The following is a 13,701-nucleotide window of genomic DNA, read 5'->3' on the forward strand; positions in this document are numbered from 1 at the left end:
ACTTAGGCGAGTATTGGACTGCAGCTAAGCCCCCGAGTGGGAGGTTCGCTGTCCACTCAGTAGGATTTTCAGATACTTAGGCGAGTACTGGACTGCAGCTAATCCCCCGAGTGGGAGGTTCGCTCTCCACTCGGTAGGATTTTCAGATACTTAGGCGAGTACTGGACTGCACCTAAGCCCCCGAGTGGGAGGTTCACTCTCCACTCGGTAGGATTTTCAGATACTTAGGCGAGTACTAGACTGCAGCTAAGCCCCCGAGTGGGAGGTAGACTCGCCACTCGGTAGGATTTCAAATACTTAGGCGAAACGAATTCGCAGCTAAGCCCCCCGAGTGAGAGGCTTGCTCGTCACTCGGTAGGAAATTTTTTTTTACAAACTTAGGCGAAACGGATTCGTAGCTAAGCCACCCACTGGGGGATTTCTCACATAAACAAAAGCAACAACAATCAATGGGAAAATTATAACACTTTTTTCTTTGATAAACAAACTACAGGAGTATTTTTTATTACATCTCATCCGAGTGAGCACTTAAGTGTAAAAGGGGCGGAGCAGGTCCGCATTCCAAGCTCGTGGCTCATCAATCTGGCAACTGACATTGTAAAGACGGTATGCTCCATTGTGGAGAACTTTGGTGACGATGAAGGGGCCTTCCCAAGTAGGGGCGAGTTTGTGTGGCTTCTGTTGATCCACTCGGAGGACCAAGTCTCCTTCTTAGAAGGCTCGACTCTTCATGTTTCTGGCATGGAATCGACGCAAGTCCTGTTGATAGAAATTCGATCGGATCATGGCCATCTCACTTTCTTCTTCTAGAAGGTCGACTGCATCCTGCCGGGCTTGTTCTGCTTCATCTTCAGAGTAGAGCTCGACTTGGGGTGCATTGTGAAGCAGGTCACTCGGCAGAACTGCTTCGGCTCCATAGACCAGAAAGAACGAAGTTCGCCCAGTCGACTGATTAGGAGTAGTCCTCAATCCCCAAAGAACTGATGGAAGTTCGTCGACCCACGCGCCTGCTGCGTGTTTGAGATCACGCATCAACCGGGGTTTCAGTCCTTTGAGAATTAGGCCGTTTGCTCTTTCTGCTTGTCCATTCGACTGGGGGTGAGCGACGGAAGCGTAGTCGACTCGCGTGCCTTGAGAAGCGCAAAAGGCTTTAAATTGGTCGGAATCGAAGTTTGACCCATTATCAGTGATGATGCTATGCGGAACTCCATATCCGAATATCAACTCTCTGATGAAGTTGATAGCAGTGCCGGCATCAAGATTCTTGATAGGCTTGGCTTCGATCCACTTAGTGAACTTGTCGACTGCCACCAGTACATGGGTGAAGCCGCTCCTGCCAGTTCTCAGTGGTCCAACCATATCTAATCCCCAAACAGCGAAGGGCCAGACGATTGGAATGGTCTTCAAGGCTGAGGCGGGCTTATGTGACATATTGGAATAGAACTGACATCCTTCACACTTGTCGACTATCTCTTTCGCCATTTCATTTGCTCTGGGCCAGTAAAACCCCGCTCGGTATGCTTTAGCCACAATAGTCCGAGAGGACGCATGGTGGCCACAGGTCCCCGAGTGGATATCGTCAAGAATTATCCGACCCTCTTCTGGCGTTATACATTTCTGACTGGCTCCAGTCGCGCTTTCCCTGTACAACTGTCCCTTCATCACAGTAAAGGCCTTGGATCGATGGACGATCTGTCGAGCCTCTTCTTCATTCTCTGGGAGCTCTTTCCTTAGGATATACGCGATGTACGGCACTGTCCAGTCGGGAGTGATGACCAAAACTTCCATGATCAAGTCGACCACGGCTGGGACCTCAACTTCAGTCGGATCCGTGGCACTTTTTGGCTGCGGGGCTTCTTCGGTGAAAGGATCCTCTTGAACTGATGGCGTGTGGATGTGTTCCAAAAACACATCACTGGGAATGGCTTCTCTCTTGGAACCTATTTTTGCCAAATCATCAGCTGCTTGATTTTTCAGTCGGGGTATATGATGAAGCTCTAACCCCTCGAATTTCTTCTCTAGCTTTCTCACTGCATTGCAGTAACCAGTCATGGCTGGGCTTCTGACGTCCCACTCCTTCATCACTTGGTTAACCACCAAATCAGAGTCGCCATAGACCATGAGGCGACGGACGCCGAGTGAAATGGCCATACGCAACCCATACAAAAGAGCTTCGTATTCTGCTTCGTTATTGGAGGAATCAAAGTGAATCTGGAGCACATATCTGAGCTTATCTCCTCGGGGGGAAACCAACACTACCCCAGCACCGGATCCATTCAGCATCTTAGAACCATCAAAGAACATGGTCCAGTGCTCCGAGTGAACTTGAGTCGGCAGTTGCTGTTCGGTCCACTCGGCGATGAAATCTGCTATTGCTTGGGACTTGATGGCTTTCTTTGCCTCAAATCTGATATCTAGGGGAAGGAGTTCAATCGCCCATTTTGCCACTCGACCAGTTGCATCTCTGTTGTGCAGAATCTCTGACAATGGAGCGTCACTAACGACTGTAATGGAATGGTCAGAGAAATAATGAGCAACCTTCTTCGTGGTCATATAAATCCCATATACAAGCTTCTGATAATGAGGGTATCTTTGCTTTGATGGGGTCAAAACTTCAGAAATATAATATACTGGGCGCTGAACTTTAAAGGCTTTTCCTTCTTCTTCCCGCTCGACCGTAAGTACTGTACTGACGACTTGTCCTGTGGCTGCAATGTAAAGAAGCAAAGGCTCTTTGCTGATCGGGGCAGCAAGCACCGGCTGGGTGGAAAGCAGGGCTTTTAGCTCTGCAAACGCTGCATCAGCTTCAGGAGTCCACTCGACTCTTCATCAGTCGGTAAAGAGGCAATGCCTTTTCACCGAGACGAGAGATGAATCGACTTAAAGCGGCCAAGCAACCAGCAAGCTTCTGAACATCATGCACACACATAGGTCGTTTCATTCGGAGTCTAGTACCAACTTTTTCTGGATTTGCGTCGATTCCTCGTTCGGAAACAAGAAAACCGAGTAATTTTTCGCCAGGAACTCCGAATGTGCACTTTGATGGATTAAGCTTGATATCATACCTCCTGAGGTTGGCAAATGTCTCAGCAAGGTCAGTCAGCAGGTCGAAACCTTTCCGTGACTTGACCACAATATCATCCATGTACACTTCCACATTCCGACTGATTTGAGTGAGCAAACACTTCTGAATCATTCTCATGAACGTGGCTCTGGCATTCTTGAGGCCGAATGGCATGGTGACATAACAGAAGCACCCGAATGGAGTGATGAAAGCTGTTTTGATCTCATCGGGACCATACAGACGGATCTGATGGTAACCGGAATAGGCGTCTAAAAAAGACAGGCACTCACATCCCGCAGTCGAATCGACTATTTGGTCGATGCATGGGAGAGGAAAATGATCTTTTGGGCAGGCCCGATTGATATGTTTAAAGTCAATGCACATGCGAAGTGACTTGTCCTTCTTGGGGACCATGACAACATTGGCGAGCCACTCGGAGTGGTAAATCTCTCGGATGAACTCTGCTGCTAAAAGCCGAGCCACCTCCTCGCCAATGGCCTTCCTTTTCTGGACGGCGGACCGTCGCAGATGTTCTTTAACAGGTTTCACCTTTGAGTCGACTCGTAGACGGTGCTCAGCCAGCCCCCTGGGAACACCTGGCATGTCAGAAGGTTTCCATGCGAAGATGTCCCAGTTCTCACGGAGGAACTGGATGAGCGCTTCTTCCTATTTGGAGTCGAGCGTTGTAGAGATATGAGTCGGAGCAGCACTGGGGTCGGTCGGGTGAATATGAATCGGTTTTGTCTCACCAGACGACTGAAACGCTGATTCCGTAGCGGGCTTCTTAGCTCGCAACAAATCACTCGGGTCTGCATTTTTCTGGTGTTCCTGCCACTCTTCTGCTGCCATCTGAGCATCGACGATCTTTGAGCCTTTCTGAAAGCACTCTTCCGCCTTCTTCCAATTGCCAATAATAGTGATCACACCTTTGGGGCCAGGCATCTTTAATTTGAGATACACGTAACATGGTCGAGCCATAAAACGTGGATAAGCTGGCCTGCCCAAAATAGCGTGATAGGCACTCTGGAAATCCACAACTTCAAATGTCAACTTTTCTTTGCGGTAATTTTTGGAATCACAGAAAACCACATCAAGAGCAATATGACCGAGTGACGCAGCCTTCTTTCCAGGAATGACTCCATAGAAACTCATGTTGCTGGTACTAAGTTTGGACATCGGAATGCCCATCCCTTTCAACGTCTCTGCGTAAAGTATGTTCAGGCTACTGCCACCATCCATCAAAACTTTAGTCAGTCGAGTGCCTTCGACGACTGGGTCAACCACCAGAGCTTGCCTCCCAGGGGTGGCTATGTGTGTCGGGTGATCAGACTGGTCGAATGTGATGGCAGTCTGAGACCATTTCAGATAACTGGGTGTCGCCGGAGCAACCATATTCACTTCTCGGTTGATAACTTTCAATCGACTTTTGCTTTCAACGTCAGCAAAAATCATCAGGGTGGAATTGACCTAGGGATATCCATCATCACTATCCTCTTTGTCCTCAACTTTGTCCGACTCCTTTTCCTTATCTTTGGGTTGTTTCCCCTGGAATTGCTGGATCAAGAGCCGACACTGTCGAGTGGTATGTTTCGGGTAAATGAATTTACCCTCTTCATCTTTCTTCGTGTGGATGTGGCACGGCAAATCCAACACGTCATTTCCTTCCTTGTCCTTCACCTTCTTAGGGTTCCAAGACCCCTTGGGCTTCCCTTTAAACTTTCCTTGAGTCACGGCCAAGGCTTCTCCAGGAGCAGCTGGCTCGGCTTTCCGCTTCTGCTTCCGACTGGAGTTCCCTCCTCCCGTTTCGTGGACGACTGACTTGTGTTTGCCACTCCGGAGCCGATCCTCTTCTTCACCATTGGCATACTTGGTGGCTATCTCCATCATTCGACTCAGAGACATGTCTCCAGTTCGACCGAATTTCAGGTTCAGCTCTCTGTACTTAACGCCTTCCTTGAAGGCACAGACCGCCTGGTGATCAGACACATTCTCTACCGTGTGATGCAACGTGATCCATCTCTGGATGTAATCTCTCAAAGTCTCATTCGACTTCTGCACACAAGATTGCAGCTCTGTCAGTCCTGCTGGTCGCTTGCAAGTTCCTTCAAACATTCTGACAAACACTCGGGAAAGATCTTCCCAAGTGTAAATGCTGCTGGGTGCTAACTGATTCAACCATGCTCTGGCCGAGCCCTCCAACATAAGAGGCAGATGTTTCATGGCCACCTCATCATTGCCGCCGCCAATCTGAACAGCCACTCGGTAGTCTTCAAGCCAAGTATCAGGCTTGGACTCACCAGTGAACTTACTGACTCCAGTCGCCAACCTGAAGTTGGGAGGAATCACTGCGGCCCTGATGGCTCTGCTGAAACACTCTGGTCCTGAGACATGCACTCTGCTGCTGGTGGGTACATCTCTGTCATGACCTTCTCGGTGAGCTCTGTTCCTGTCGACCAAACCTTGAACGATAATGGATCTCGCATCAAAGCCTAGTTCCCTGGGGTCGACTGGAATCCTTCGCCCAACACTATGCTGGCGTCTATCATCCTGCTGTCGAGGTGCATACGATCCACACCTTGGGGGAGGGGTGGGCACTCGACATCGATCATCGCGATCGATTCGGTGATCATACTGCTCACAGTTCCTGTACTGATCGTGCCGGTCTCTACGCCCCTCACGCCTCGGGGGTGATCTGGGGCTATGAGCCGACTGGACTGTATTTGCAGCTACGGATCTGCTGTGAATCCTATTCCGCGACTGCGATACAGCTGAATTTTGATCTCCTGCTGCCCCGGAGTAAATCTCTGATCTGCAACAAGCCTCTGCCAGCCTCTGACTGGGAAGGCTGGATTGACTCTGCTATACAGGCTGTAGCTGCTAAATTCTGGATCGGAGTTCGATATACCTAAGTCGGTTGTGGAAAGAGTTGACGTCGACTAGAATCTGGAATCCGTTGCCGCGCATGTTCGTCGAGTGCTCGCTGAAGGTTCTCCAGTCGAGTGCGCTCAGCCAAGTTGGCCAAGCGCGCGTCCTCTAAGGCACGAGCCTCGAGGGTTTCTCCAGCGATAGGAGTGTGTAGCGCATCCATGTTCCGGCGGTGAAGTTCTTCCCTTTGCAGCGAAGTGAGGGGCTCTGGGAGATACTCCTCATGGGCATGTGGCGGATCGCCTCCGCCTTCGCCTCCGTCGGCGCCGGGAAAACTGGGAGGACCGCGTGGTCCATCGACCATCAGAACCTCTGCCGCTGGATCACTGATGTCGCACTCGGATGCAGTCTCTACAGAGCCAGTCGAACAGGCCGTAGAGAGATTCGTCGGGCTTGATTGTCGTGACTTGGGGGTGGCCGACTGGCGAGCCACTGCGTGTCTCACCCACCACTGAAGCCTCGACCAACCGGAGCGCTTGCGCCGGCGGGAAACAGGGTGGGAGGAGGACACAAGGACCGACCGATATTGGGTCGACGGTTGTCGCAGGAGGACGCGCGGACGCACGCGCGAAAGTGTGTCACTCCGCGGACTGGGAGCGCGTCGATGTCGAGCGGAGCCTCTTGAAGCCAAGCAGAGTCGTCGGCGATGAACGTGAGCGTGCCGAGACGGATCTCACGGCCCTCAACCAAAACTCCGCCTGAAACCATGACGAAGGAGATCGGAAAAAATTGCAACTTCTCCAATAAGTCGCTAAGACACCTGCCCCACGGTGGGCGCCAACTGTCGTGGTTCTAAGTCTGACAGTAGTGTAGGGGGTACTAAAGGAGAGGCAATATCCTAGCTATGGAGTAGTTGTATACGCAAGGGATTTACGAGTTCAGGCCCTTCTCGGAGGAAGTAACAGCCCTACGTCTCGGAGCCCGGAGGCGGTCGACTGGATTATATGCGTATGAATTACAGGGGTGCGAACCCTTTACACTAAGGAGGGGGTGGCTTATATAGAGTCCACCATACCCCTCCGGCCCTCAGTTATGCAGGGTTTAAGATACATTAAGATTGGGCGTTACTGGTAACGCTACACATAAAGTGCTATGATGACCATAAAAGCTACTTCATGGCCGACCGTTGGCGTGCAGAGTGGCTTTAGATCTCCTGGCCGTCGAGTGGTTGGCTTCATGGTCGAGTGGTTGTCTTCATGGTCGAGTGTCTTCGAGTCAGTCGAGTGGAACACTTCTGAGTCGACTGACCAGTGGTTTCTTCTAGAGATGTCCTTGGGTAGGGTAGTTCGGACAGGTCCGTGACCCTACCCTAGGTACATAGCTTCATCATGGGCCATAGTGGAGAGGAGGAGGCAGGCCACAAGAGGTGCGCCCCCCCCCCATGGTAGTCCGAATTGGACAAGGGGTGGGGGGTGCGGCCCCCCTTTCCTTCTCCCTCTCCCCTCTTTCCCCTTTCCCCTCTCCGTTGGAAGGAAGGGGGAGCTGACTAGGACTAGGAGTCCTAGTGGGACTCCCCCCACTTGGCGCGCCCCTAGAGCCGGCCGACCTCCCCTCTCCTCCTTTATATACAGGGGTAGGGGGGCACCGCAAAACATATCAATTGTCTTAGCCGTGTGCGGTGCCCCCTCCACAGTTTACTCCTTCGGTCATATTGCCGTAGTGCTTAGGCGAAGCCCTGCGCGGATCACATCACCAACACTGTCATCACGCCGTCGTGCTGACGGAACTCATCAACTCGTTTGTACCTCTACTGGATCAAGAGTTCGAGGGACGTCATCGAGCTGAACGTGTGCAGAACTCTGAGGTGTCGTACGTTCGGTACTTGATCGGTTGATTCGAGAAGACGTTCGACTACATCAACCGCGTTAAGTTAACACTTCCGCTTTCGATCTACGAGGATACATGGGCACACTCTCCCCTCTCGTTGCTATGCATCTCGTAGATAGATCTTGCGTGAGCATAGGAATTTTTTTTAAATTGCATGCTACGTTACCCAATAGTGGCATCAGAGCCAGGTCTATGCGTAGATGATATGCATGAGTAGAACACAAAAGGTTGTGGGTGGTGATCGTCATACTGCTTACCACCAATGTCTTATTTTGATTCGGAGGTATTGTTGGATGAAACGGCCTGGACCAACCTTACATGACCGCGTTCATGAGACCAGTTCCACCGCCAGACATGAAACTAGTTTTGCATAAAGGTGGCTGGCGGTGTCTGTTTCTCCAACTTTAGTTGAATCAAATTTGACTGCGGCTGGTCCTTGTGAAGGTTAAAAAAACTTGATGAATCACCATCATGGTTTTTGTGCCGTAGGTATGTACGGTTCATGATAGCAGCCCATTCACTACTGCAAGATGCTGCTAATGCGACACTACGATCAGAGACCCTTCGACGAAATTGTGTGTGATGCAATAATTGCAAACGGTGGTGTAAAAAACTGTCAATTGCAAAAAGGTGCAAAACATCTGCGACGGCGGAGACATCAAACATGGTTTAGATTTTACTTGCGTGTGCGATGCTGGGCATACGGTTGATCCAGCAGAACTGTTTGCGATGAGGAAGAACAACAGAAACGGGCAGCCATACCAATGTGTGTGCGATATACGGCATACAGTTCACTCCGATAGGGAATGCAATAGAAACGATCAGCCAGATCAAGGTGTGTGTGATATACAACATATGGTTCACTCAGACAAACTATTTTCGATTAGGCAATAGAACCGAAATGGCTGATCTTAACAAGATGTGTTTGATATGCAGCATTTGCGATCAGCCAAAAGAACACAAATGATTCGTGCAAACCAGATGTGTGTGATACGCAACAAATAGCCCACTCGGATGAACTGTTTGCGATGAGAAATTATAACACAAACAATTACTATAGTAAGTTCGTGTGCGATTCTGTTCGTACAAAAAACTTTGAAAAATGCAAACTAGTTGCTTGCGGTGGCTAGGAGTATCGCACACGATGCGTCTGCGAGTACTCGTATGTGATGATTAGTAAGTTACACATAATGAACGGCCGCAAGGGTGATATGCTGATCGGAAGGCCGCCAGCTCAGCTTTTTAGCCTATATTTTATTATAATTGTATGCATAAGTAGGTCATGAGTGTTTTGTACCTTGCCGCATGTGCATTTTAAATTATCCTGAATATGTAAGACAATTATTAACCTTTGCTATTGTAAATTTGCCTCAACGGTGAGCAGAGCGCGCACAGGGACGCCACGCGAGCAACCACGTGGTTAACCTTCTGGCACCCCATGGGAGACGCGACGGCGCATACATAAGACACGATGGTGATATCATGACCGTGTGTGATAGTGGGCAAACACGTACACGTACATCCGAGAACAAGGGCCCACGTTTCGGGCTTCCGATGCGTGGCATATGGTCGATCCAAAAGAACTGTTTGCGATGAGGCAGAACAACAGAAATGAGGCTTTGTAGGCCCAGAACCATACATAAATTTTGACTTTGTTTCTCATCACATTGCAGATTACAACGCAATAAGTAATTGTAAATCTGTTTACACCGATCAAACTAATATGTGTTCAAACTTAGCACAGGGCTATAAACTACCCACTCGAAAATTCTTCACAGTTCCTCTCCTCATCACCCACAAAACCGGTCTTTCCTATCAAGTCGTTCCGCCATGACCGGTAGGAGGAGTTTAGGGTGGGCATATAACCAGGCAGCAAAGATCAAGGCCACGAAAGCACTAGAGAGGTCCCGCCATGAAGCCACAGCCGCAGCAGAGATGTCCCGGTGCGCTGCGGAGCCCTCGGATGAGCTCTCACTGGCACGCAAGTGCTCTCACAAGCGCACTCGCCGCATCGGTGATCGTGACAAGCTAGCGTTGTTGAAGTCCTTGGTCGGTGACGACGACATTCTCGCTGGCCTCATTAAGAAGCAGGAGCTGGTCGACGGCTTGATGAAGCTGTTCGAGATCAGCGATGCCTCAGTTGACAAGGCGACCGGTCTTGTCGAGCAACTCATGGGTGACAATGCAAAGCTCCTCAACGCACTCCCCGAGAAGGAGGAGGAGGCCACCGGCTGGAAGATGCTGCATGAGCAGAGCAGTGCCTTGGGGATGACACTGACAACGGTCACCAAGGAACTGATGGGTAACTTGAGGAAGCTCTGGATCGAGCGCGAGCAGGAGGTGGACGAATGCTGCTTTCAAGCGAAGTCATGAGGAATTGAGGAAGGAGATTTAGGATGTCATCGCCCGGAGATCCATCGAAGAGTAGATACAGTAGCGATCTAGATCGTTGTTTGCGATTTCCTTCTTCTCTTGCCCCCGTGTATTCTAGGCTTTGCCGCATGTGGTATTTAAAATTATCTGAAATATGTAAGACAATTATTATCTGCGCCATTGTTAATTTTTTGTCGTACTATCCGTTGCCATTTTATTTGTCATCGTATTATCCGTTGCCCTATGTGGCAATTTAAATTAGGCCAGAATACGAGTTGAAAACACGAATAAAGCAAATGATGCGATGGGATCACAACCAAACACCCTCCGTCCACCCCTAAAAAAACCCTCCGTCCATGCACTTTAATTAACCCATTAATGGAGAAGTTGTGAGCGAGGCAGGCGGCGGCTTGTGGATGGAGGTCAAAGAGCTTGCTTCCCGATGAGCATGGGTGCCCTTGCTGCTCGCACGTGTCCCGTCCAGCCTGCGAGGTGGACGAGATGCATGTGTCCCGTCGAGCCTGCGCGGAGTGATGAAGCTATGTACCTAGGGTACGGTCATGGACCTGTCCAAACTACCCTCTCCAAGGAGATCTCTAGAAGAAACCACCTTTCAATCGACACGGAAGTGCTCCACTCGACGGACTTGAAGACACTCGACCATGAAGCCAACCACTCGACAGCCAGGAGATCTAAAGTCACTCTGCACACGATCGGCCGGTTATTAAGTAGCCTTTATAGCCATCATAGCACTTTATTTGTGGCATTACCAGTAATGCTCGATCTTAATGTACCTTAAACCCTACATAACTGAGGGCCGGAGGGGTCTAGCGAACTCTATATAAGCCACCCCCCTCCTTAGTGTAAAGGATTCGCACCCCTGTAAATCATACACACATAATCCAGTCGACTACCTCTGGGCTCTGAGACATAGGGCTGTTACTTCCTCCGAGAAGGGCCTGAACTCGTAAATGCCTTGCGTACACAACTACTCCATAGCTAGGATCTTGCCTCTCCATTCCTACCCCCCTACACTATTGTCAGACTTAGAACCACGACATTTGGCGCCCACCGTGGGGCAGGTGTCTTAGCGACTTATTGGAGAAGTTGCGATTTTTCCGACCTCCTTCATCATGGTTCCAGGTGGAGCTGTGGTAGAGGGCCGCGAGATCCGTCTCGGCGCGCTCACGTTCATCACCGACGACTCCACTTGGCTTCGGGAGGCTCCACTCGACGTTGACGCGCTCCCTGTTCGCGGGGCGACGCACTTTTGCGCGTGCGTCCGCGGCGTACTCCTGCGGCAAACATCGACCCAGTATTGGTCGGCTCCTGTGGCGTCCTCCCTTCCTGTTTCCCGCCGGCGCAAGCGCTCCGGTCGGTCGAGGCTTCAGCGGTGGGTGAGACACACGCTCGCCAGTCGGCAACCCCCCAAGTCGTGGCGATCGAGCCCAACGAATCTCTCTACGGCCTGTTCGACCTGTCAACTAGCTCCGCAGAGACTGCATCCGAGTGCGACAGCAGTGATCCAGCGGCGGAGGTTCTGATGGTCGATGGACCATGCAGTCCTCCTGGTTTTCCCTGCACCGACGGAGGCGACGGAGGAGGCGATTCGTCACATGCCCATGAAGAGTATCTCCCCGAGCCCCTCACTTCACTGCAGAGGGGAGAACTTTGTTGGAAATATGCCCTAGAGGCAATAATAAATTAGTTATTATTGTTATATTTCCTTGTTCATGATAATCGTTTATTATCCATGCTATAATTGTATTGATAGGAAACTCAGATACATGTGTGGGTACATGGACAACACCATGTCCCTAGTAAGCCTCTAGTAGACTAGCTCGTTGATCAATAGATGGTTACGCTTTCCTGATCATGGACATTGGATGTCGTTGATAACGGGATCACATCATTAGGAGAATGATGTGATGGACAAGACCCAATCCTAAGCCTAGCACAAAGATCGTGTAGTTCGTATGCTAAAGCTTTTCTAATGTATAGTTTCATTTCCTTAGACCATGAGATTGTGCAACTCCCGGATACCGTAGGAATGCTTTGGGTGTACCAAACGTCACAACGTAACTGGGTGGCTATAAAGGTGCACTATGGGTATCTCCGAAAGTGTCTGTTGGGTTGGCATGAATCGAGACTGGGATTTGTCACTCCGTGTAACGGAGAGGTATCTCTGGGCCCACTCGGTAGGACATCATCATAATGTGCACAATGTGACCAAGGGGTTGATCACGGGATGATGTGTTACGGAACGAGTAAAGAGACTTACCGGTATCAAGATTGAACAAGGTATCGGGATACCGAAGATCGAATCTCGGGCAAGTACAATACCGCTAGACAAAGGGAATTGTATACGAGATTGATTGAATCCTCAACATCGTGGTTCATCCGATGAGATCATTGTGGAACATGTGGGAGCCAACAAGGGTATCCAGATCCCGATGTTGGTTATTGGCCGGAGAACGTCTCGGTCATGTCTCCATAGTTCCCGAACCTGTAGGGTCTACACACTTAAGGTTCGGTGACGCTAGGGTTATAGGGAATAGATATACGTGGTTACCGAATGTTGTTCGGAGTCCCGGATGAGATCCCGGACATCATGTCCCGGAAGTCACGAGGAGTTCCGGAATGGTCCGGAGGTAAAGATTTATATATGGGAAGTCATGTTTTGGTCATCGGAAAAGTTTCGGGTGTTATCGGTAACGTACCGGGACCACAGGGAGGGTCCCGGGGGTCCACCAAGTGGGGCCACCGGCCCCAGAGGGCTGCATGGGCCAAGTGTGGGAGGGGACCAACCCCAGGTGGGCTGGTGAGCCCCCCCACAAGGGCCCAAGGCGCCTAGGGTTTGGGGAGGGGGTGCACCCACCTTACTTGGGGGGGGGGCAAGTTTCCCCCTCTCCCCCCTTAGCCGCACCCTAGATGGGATCTAGGGGCTGCCGCACCCCTTGGGGTGGGAACCCTAGAGGGGGCGCAGCCCCCTCCCTCTCCCCTATATATACTTGAGGTTTTGGGGCTGCCATACACAAGAATTTCCACCTCTCCCTGGCGCAGCCCTACCTCTCTCCCTCCTCATATCTCGCGGTGCTTGGCGAAGCCCTGCTGGAATACCATGCTCCTCCATCGCCACCACGCCGTTGTGCTGCTGCTGGACGGAGTCTTCCCCAACCTCTCCCTCTCTCCTTTCTGGATCAAGGCATGGGAGACGTCACCGGGTTGCACGTGTGTTGAACATGGAGGTGCCATCCATTCGGCACTAGGATCTCTGGTGATTTGGATCACGACGAGTACGACTCCTTCAACCCCGTTCTCTTGAACGCTTCCGCTTAGCGATCTACAAGGGTATGTAGATGCACTCCCCTCTCTCTCGTTGCTGGTCTCTCCATAGATAGATCTTGGTGACTCGTAGGAAAACTTTGAATTTCTGCTACGTTCCCCAATAGTGGCATCATGAGCTAGGTCTATTGCGTAGATTCTTTGCACGAGTAGAACACAAAGTAATT

Source organism: Triticum aestivum, chromosome 7B, assembly GCF_018294505.1.
Source record: "Triticum aestivum cultivar Chinese Spring chromosome 7B, IWGSC CS RefSeq v2.1, whole genome shotgun sequence".
Classification (NCBI taxonomy): domain Eukaryota; kingdom Viridiplantae; phylum Streptophyta; class Magnoliopsida; order Poales; family Poaceae; genus Triticum; species Triticum aestivum.